This window comes from Myotis myotis, unplaced genomic scaffold, assembly GCF_014108235.1.
Source record: "Myotis myotis isolate mMyoMyo1 unplaced genomic scaffold, mMyoMyo1.p scaffold_m19_p_11, whole genome shotgun sequence".
Taxonomy (NCBI): domain Eukaryota; kingdom Metazoa; phylum Chordata; class Mammalia; order Chiroptera; family Vespertilionidae; genus Myotis; species Myotis myotis.
Genome location: NW_023416315.1, coordinates 1179170 through 1186561, shown reverse-complemented (window position 1 = coordinate 1186561; position 7392 = coordinate 1179170). Strand labels below are relative to the sequence as shown.

Sequence of the window (7392 nt, the reverse complement as noted above, 5' to 3'; positions counted from 1 at the left end):
TTTTGTCAATAAGGTCAAACCTTGAACAACATTTTTCATATTTGTCATGAGCTGATGCCACAGCTGTGACATGGCACAGAGAGAGGACAGCGGTCCCAGCACCAGGTCTGACTTCGCCCCACACCAGCGTGGTCCGGGCTGACCCGCAGAGCTCAGACAGAGCCACGTGGTGACTGCCTGGGTCAACTCAAAACAAGACCCCTGTGGCTACGTCTGCGCACAGGAACGTCAACACTGTCCAGACACGACAGTGACCAGACCGCATGTGCCCCGGCTAAGCGCAGCGCCTGCTGCTTGCTTACCACTCAGCGTCAGCCGCGGTTCACGCCTGAGCCCTCACAGACCGGTCCGCTGTGACAGTCACAGAATCGTCCACGTCCTGCTCCTGCGGGTCTGCGTGTCCATTAAGGAAACTTCCGGTATCAAAGCCAGCTCCATGTCACTGGTCTAGGGTGTTTGCATCACAGGTTCTTTTTCTACATCTAAACTTTCTTTCCAGAAACATAATTAGCCCTTTAACAATGAAAATTTTATATTTACCTTCTTCATTTTATTTTCTAACCCTATCTCTTGTCTTTTGGGAAAGTTTTTTACGCAGGGAAAGATTGAAAAAAAAAATCACTTTATACTAGTATGTATCCTTTCATGACAGATAGTCAAAATATCTATAAAAAAAGACAAAGTTTATCGCTTCTCGCCTTTTGGCTAAGATCAAGTGTAGTGTCTGTTCTTATCAGTTTAATATCTGGTACGTCCTCTCTCTGAGGACATTATATTAAATGTATTTTTGGAGCAGGGAAATGGAATAGGAGCTTGCTCCATCCACTCCACGCATCGACTGGTATTTCAGTACCTCCGGGAATGGTGCACCAAGAAAAAAAAATAAAAGCCCTAACCAGTTTGGCTCAGTGGATAGAGCGTCGAACTGCAGACTGAAGGGTCCTGGGCTCAACTCTGGTCAAGGGCACATGCCCCGGTTGTGGGCTCGATCCCCATATGGGGGCGTGTAGGAAGCTGTCAATCATTGATTCTCTCTCATCATTGATGTTTCTATCTCTCCCTCTCTCTTCTCTCTGAAATCAAGAAAAAAAGAAAAAGATAAAGTTATTAAACTATATTTCTTTTTTCTCCACCCTTAATAGTAAGTACATTTACAAATAGCTATGCGCTTTCAAAAAGTTCATGTCCAAGATAAAACAGTACGTGTGGGACAAAGTCATTAAAAATTCAACATCTTTCAAAATTAGTTTCTCATACAAAAAAGTTCATACAATAATTTTGTTTGTATTAAAACACAGTTAATTTAATTCCTGATTCTAGCTTCCTAAAATCCCTAAACTCATTTTACAGACTAGATAACTATTTTTTCATAACTTGTTTAAAATTTAAAAATACATGTACAACATGACATTTTATAGAGTTAAATTTTTCTTTTTCAAAGTATATTTTATTGATTTTTTACAGAGAGGAAGGGAGAGGGATAGAGAGTTAGAAACATCGATGAGAGAGAAACATCGATCAGCTGCCTCTTGCACACCCCCATTGGGGATGTGCCCGCAACCAAGGTACATGCCCTTGACCGGAATCGAACCTGGGACCCTTGAGTCCACAGGTCGACGCTCTATCCACTGAGCCACACCGGTTAGGGCTATAGAGTTAAATTTTGTAATAGTCTCACAATGGGAAGAAACATAAAGATTTAATATTATTCACTAAGTTTTAATTTCCAGATACTTTAACTTTCAGATCTTAGGCCATTGATTAAGGTAATTAAATAATTTCTGAACTGCCAAGCATTTCCTAAATAAGAAGCAGGTATGAAATATTCATTTCTAAATATAATTCTACATGGGCCTTATTTCTTAAGATGCCAAATAGGTTAGCCAAGTACAAAGTGCCTTTCTACGAGCTAGTGGCTGGGAGCACCCTCTGCTCCTGGAGGCCTCTCCGAGGTCCTTGCTGCCTGGAGCCCTCCTCCAGCCAGCACTGTCCCTGAGTGCTTCTGTCTCTGACATGCGCCTCCCCCCAGGTGCATAAGTTGAAACCTGCCCCTCAAGGTGATGGTATTTGGAGGTAAGACCTTGAGGAGGTATTCAGGTCATGAGGGTGGAGCCCTCAGAAATGGGATTAGTGTCCTTATAAAAAAGACCCCACAGAGTCCCTCAGCCTTCCTCCATGTGAGGACACAGTGAGCACGTCACAGGGTGCAGTGCTCGGGCTCTCTGCCTCCATCTCATTCAAGCCTGCGCTGTTCCCGTCGCCTTCAGAGTGCCTAGACCTTGACTCCTGCTGTCCATTCTGCTCATCAGGGCACCTGCCACAGAGTAGCTGAATGATAAGCAAAGGGATAGCCTCCTGGGGAACATGTGCTAGCTAGCTGCCTCCCTCTATGGAGGAGGAAGCAAACACGGTGCTAGCTTTACTCCATGCAGCGTCTTCACTCTCCTCTCTGCATGCACCTGATTCTATGCATGCATCTGGGGTCACGAGCTCATCATGGGGACACTTGGGCACAGAGCCTGTGACTGCTGGATCTCCCTCTTTCTGTAGCACCTCTCTCTTCCCCGGTCTTCCTGGAGCAGGAGCCTGGTGCCTGTGGAGACTCTCAGGAGACCTTGTGAGACAGGGAGCTCAGGCAGATGTGTGAAAACACCACTTTCTGCACATCTGACTGCATAAGTGAAGGGCGCTGTGACAGGAGACACAGCCTGAGGAGAAAGTGCTGGGTGAGCGAGTGCTGGAGGCCCCTTCCCCCCAGGATAACCCCCTCCTTCTAGTCGGAGGAGGGCGGGGAGTGGGCAGAGGGCATAGACTGACATCTCCACAAGACCAGGTGCTCTGACCAGGAAAGGCAGGAGGTCCTATGTTGGGTAACATGAAGCCAAACCCCGCAATGGATCCATGACCCATTTACACATAAAATAACAACTGTCGAGATACATGTCTTTACGCTAATGGAAATGACATTTCAAAGACCAGCGTTTTCATATACAAAATACACCAGCCAGAGTTAGTGAGCTGTGATGATTAGTTTATTCGTTTCTTCTTCTGGACCTATTTATCCTTGCCCTTCAGGGGTGCGATCTCTCTAAACCAGACCCCTTTCTGCTGGTACCTCCCTTGTAACTGCCAAGCTCCATTCCGTCTGCACCTGCCTGTTCACGTTCTAGTGTGTTTCTCATTGAAAATCATTATCTTTTTCTACCGCTGAGTTTTTTAAATAAAAAGTTGCTCTCATACACTTTTGTTTGATATTTTAGATTTACTGTGTCTGCATGTTAGTAACAAAAGTCTTGCCCTTCAGTACATATTGCATTTTAAAGCCAAAGGCAATTGGGGCAGAGGCGAATTTTCTCTGCTCACGCTCAGAAGATGGTTTGAACAGAATGTCTTGATATATCAGGGTAATATTCGAGGTTTTCTTTATCCTAAAAAAACAATAAAACCTTTTTGAGGAAGGTGATAAAAGTCATCTTGCTTATGAAAACATGTATTTTCACCTTAAAACATTTTTATTGCTTTCTACAACCACAAAATCACATGCTCCTAAGAGTTAGAGGGGACCCCGAAGACCACTTAGAGCAGTTTCCTGGGGCGGGGGGTAGCTTCTTCTTTATCACCCAGTGAAGATGCCGCTGCAGCTTCGTTTTTACACTGGACCAAGGAGCGCAGGACTGGGAGCCGGCCGTTCTACCCCTTGACAATACTTATTATGTGAAATGTTTTCACTTATGTTAGAATCAAATCATGGTTTGAAACTTTTATCACTAGTCCTCATTCTAAAACAACAATAGAACCTCTTTTCTTTTTTCCAAATGAATCCTTTATACATTGGAAGGCAAGCATAATAAGCTCATAGATCTTTCTTGTGATTCATATTTGAAATATGTTCTTTCAACATTTTTCCAGTAGCTGTTATGCTTCAGGATCCCAGGCTGGTTGCTGGAGACACAGAGATGAAGGGCATGGTCTTTGCACCCACAGTGTGTCAGGAAAAATGCTCAAAGAGTGGTGAGTGTTGCAAAATAGAGAGATATCCCTGCATATGTGTGTATGTGTGTGTGTGTGTGTGTGTATATATATATATATATATATATATATATATATGTATGGGAGAGAGAATGAGAGGTTCGGGGGGGGCATAGAACAGAGTGTTAATTAACTTTCATTGTGATTTGGATCAGAAACAAACAGAAGTACTGCAAAATGAATTGTGAAGCATGTGGAATGGCCTTCCCGGGATGTAAGGCAAAGAATGACCTAGGAGAGGGAAAAGCTCATGCAAAGGCAAGAGACAATGAGGCCATGTCTCATTGTGTTCGGGAGCATCAAGGAACTTAGTGGAGCTCGGCTATGTGTTAGTCACCGAGAGAGGCAAACACAAAGCTGAGTAGTAAGCGGGGCTCAGGTCACAAAGCATCTTTATTATGCTGTATATAGTTCAGACTTGTAGTTAAAAAATGATAATTTTCCTGGGTGGGTAGATAAATTGGGATGGAGAGGGTAAGGCCAGAACTGCTGTGTAAATCAAGGAAGAGGTCAAGGTGGCTTGACTATGCCAGTGGCACTGAGGATGTTGGGAAGTGTAGAGATGGTTTTGAGGGTCTGTCTGTAGGCCACAGTAGTAAAAATAAGCAATCAATCACACGGGGAGAGGGCCTCATGAGCAAGTAGGAATAAGAAGCAGCACTAATAAATTGAATAAATAAATAGATGATAAAACAACTAGTTAACACTCTTGAATAAGTAAAATAGAACTTTCGTGTATCTACAGTAAATGTATAATTATGAGCATAACCTAACAGATTTAAAAAAATAACACTAGAGCATCTGTAAGTGACAAAAATATAATTGAAATGTAGAAGTTACTATCTGGTATACTAGCAGATTGATACAGCTGCAGAGAGAGTTCATGAACTGGAAGATAGATAGGAGGACGTCACCAGAATGCACCTCATGGGAATACAGAGGTGTGCCATAGGACAAGTAAGAGACTTGAAGGACAAAGTTTAAAAAAAGAAAGTAAAGAAAGAAAATGCATAAGAAAATAATGTCTTCTAGAATTAGAAAAAAGGAAATGTTTAGTATTAGTAACTGACAAGTAGAGAGAAGAGTATAATCAGAAATAGTTTTCTTCTACATTCTTTGTACTTGTAAGATTTATGAAGAAAAAAAGAAACATTTATTCCACTTAGACTTTGGCCCATTAAGCATGCATATTATAAATTCTAGGTAAGCATTCGGGAATAAGCTTACAGTCAATATAGTGTCAGAAGGAGAAAATTAGCATGCCCAGCCATTTAGTCACAACTTATATTATTGAACAGAATAGATCTCATTTGGGGTGCGAGAAATTCTATTCTAGTGATAATTGTATTAAGTTTGTGGAAGAAAGTTTCATATATATATTCAAGGAGAGAGAGCCCCACCAGTATGAACTCTTAGAATTTGACAATTTTCTAGGTAAGAAACAGGATCTTACACTTTAGAAAGATAAGAATTTGATTCTAGGTGTTGGAGGTTTCATCCAGTAACAACTATGACCAACAAAGGAAAAGTAGGTATAGTCCAGACATGCAGATGATCCAAGAATAACAGGAGGAATTTTGGATTTTTCCCAAACAGATATTGCCATCTGTTTAAGAAACAAGAAAATTGGGAAATAAAGAAATTAGCCTCCCACCATAGGGCAGTAAGAAATGACATAGGACTAGTCTCCTCTGTTGTCGAGCATATAAATTAGAGAAACAATGATTAATGCTAAACTTGGAAACAATGCTCATATAGAATTATATGCTCTTCCATTTGTACATGTATCATAACAACTCTATGAAAAATAAACAAGTAAAACAGAACAAGCTCACTGACTTCAAGCTCAGGATGCTGTTAGTTGCATGAGAACATGGAGAGGCACACGCCTGGTCATTCCCTTTGCACATGCTAAATTTGAAGTGATGTACAATTTAAACATCACTTCCTTCACTTTTTCATGTCCTACTTCTCAACTTCTGTTTAAATCACACTTGTCATCAGATGAATTCTATTTTTGTTTCACTTAGAGAGTTGTACTTCAACTTTCAGCAAACATATAAATATGGTTTAATCAGCAGAGCTCTTGGAAACTAAAGCTTTGGTAGACCTCATAAAGCCTTTAACACAGGTTTCAGAAGAGCCAGAGAAAGGTCAGAGGGCAGTGACTTGGTTCATGCCTGCTGTGAAATAATCCTGAGGATTCTGGGATTTCAGTGCCATGCTTGCTGCTGCGCTTTCACTGTGAGGGCGCTGGAAGGGCCCTGTGGGAGGATGGGCCTCCCTGGTTCCACCTGCTCTGTTTTGGTATTTTTTTTTTGCTTCTGTGGCATCGCATGGTCAGCAGTGGTGCGTCTGATGGGAGAATCTGTGGTTCTCTGCCCAGCCACACACCCAGGGTTAGTTCCTAGGTTCAACTTCTATTAAACAAATGTTAAAAGTTCTTTTTGAAGAGTCTGTCTCCTGGTTGCACCCAGGTTGATACAATGGTCCATAATAACGTTCCTCACCTTAGCCACTCATTAGGGAGGCTTCGCACCTTGTCTTGGATCCAAGCAAGCTTATCTGGCTCCCATCCCTGCATCCCTCTGACCATAATATTCTGAGCCCCCCGCCGCCTTTGAGGTTGGAATCACCACTAAACCTTGTATTACAGAGAATATGTATCCTGGCTCATATATTATAACTAAGACTTCACCGGAAACATTCCCAAACAAGTATTCAGACTAATGTTTAATCTCTGCTGAGAGTCCCGTGTCTAAGTCATTGTTGCCAGTTCCAACCCATTGTCTTTGTCTCCAGACTAGATACCTGCACGCCTCCTGAGCTGTCTGAATAGAGGACACGAGGCATGCAGTCCCCGATGTTGGATGTTGTCCTCCTCATCCCATATGTTTACTTTCTGTCCTCACATACGGAGACATCGTCACCAAGTAGCTATCCTTGGAGCAGCAGATCCTCAGTGAGACAAACTAAGGAAACAACATGAGAGATGACCCCTGGGGCAAAGAGCAAATTAATAACAATCTCTGAGTTTCAAATTATGGATTAATTGATTGACATGGGATGGAGAATGAGACCATTTATTTAGTGCTCTGCTAGTGGTCTGGTCTCTGTAGTCAGCAGGGCTGACCTTGAGGCGAACAACCAGTGGAAAATCGATTGTCAGAGCAAATATATGTGAATTCTCCAAAATTCAGTAATAAAACCATAGTGTTGTCTATGGTTACTCGAAGGAACAGTGTGTACAAATATGGACTGATTTAACATTCTTTTCATTCATTTTGCCGAACAAGTCATATTTAGCACAAGTATCTACAGCTGTGACTGTGATTCCCTTGTCTCTAATATTCACTTCCATCA

The 7392-nt window shown here is 42.1% G+C and overlaps 1 non-coding gene across 1 annotated transcript; it reads left to right on the top strand.

Moving 5' to 3' along the window:
• Positions 1 to 686: 686 nt before the first annotated feature.
• Positions 687 to 875, top strand: LOC118666705. The gene has a single exon (XR_004971047.1). It is a non-coding gene; the product is annotated as a U2 spliceosomal RNA (small nuclear RNA).
• Positions 876 to 7392: the final 6517 nt, after the last annotated feature.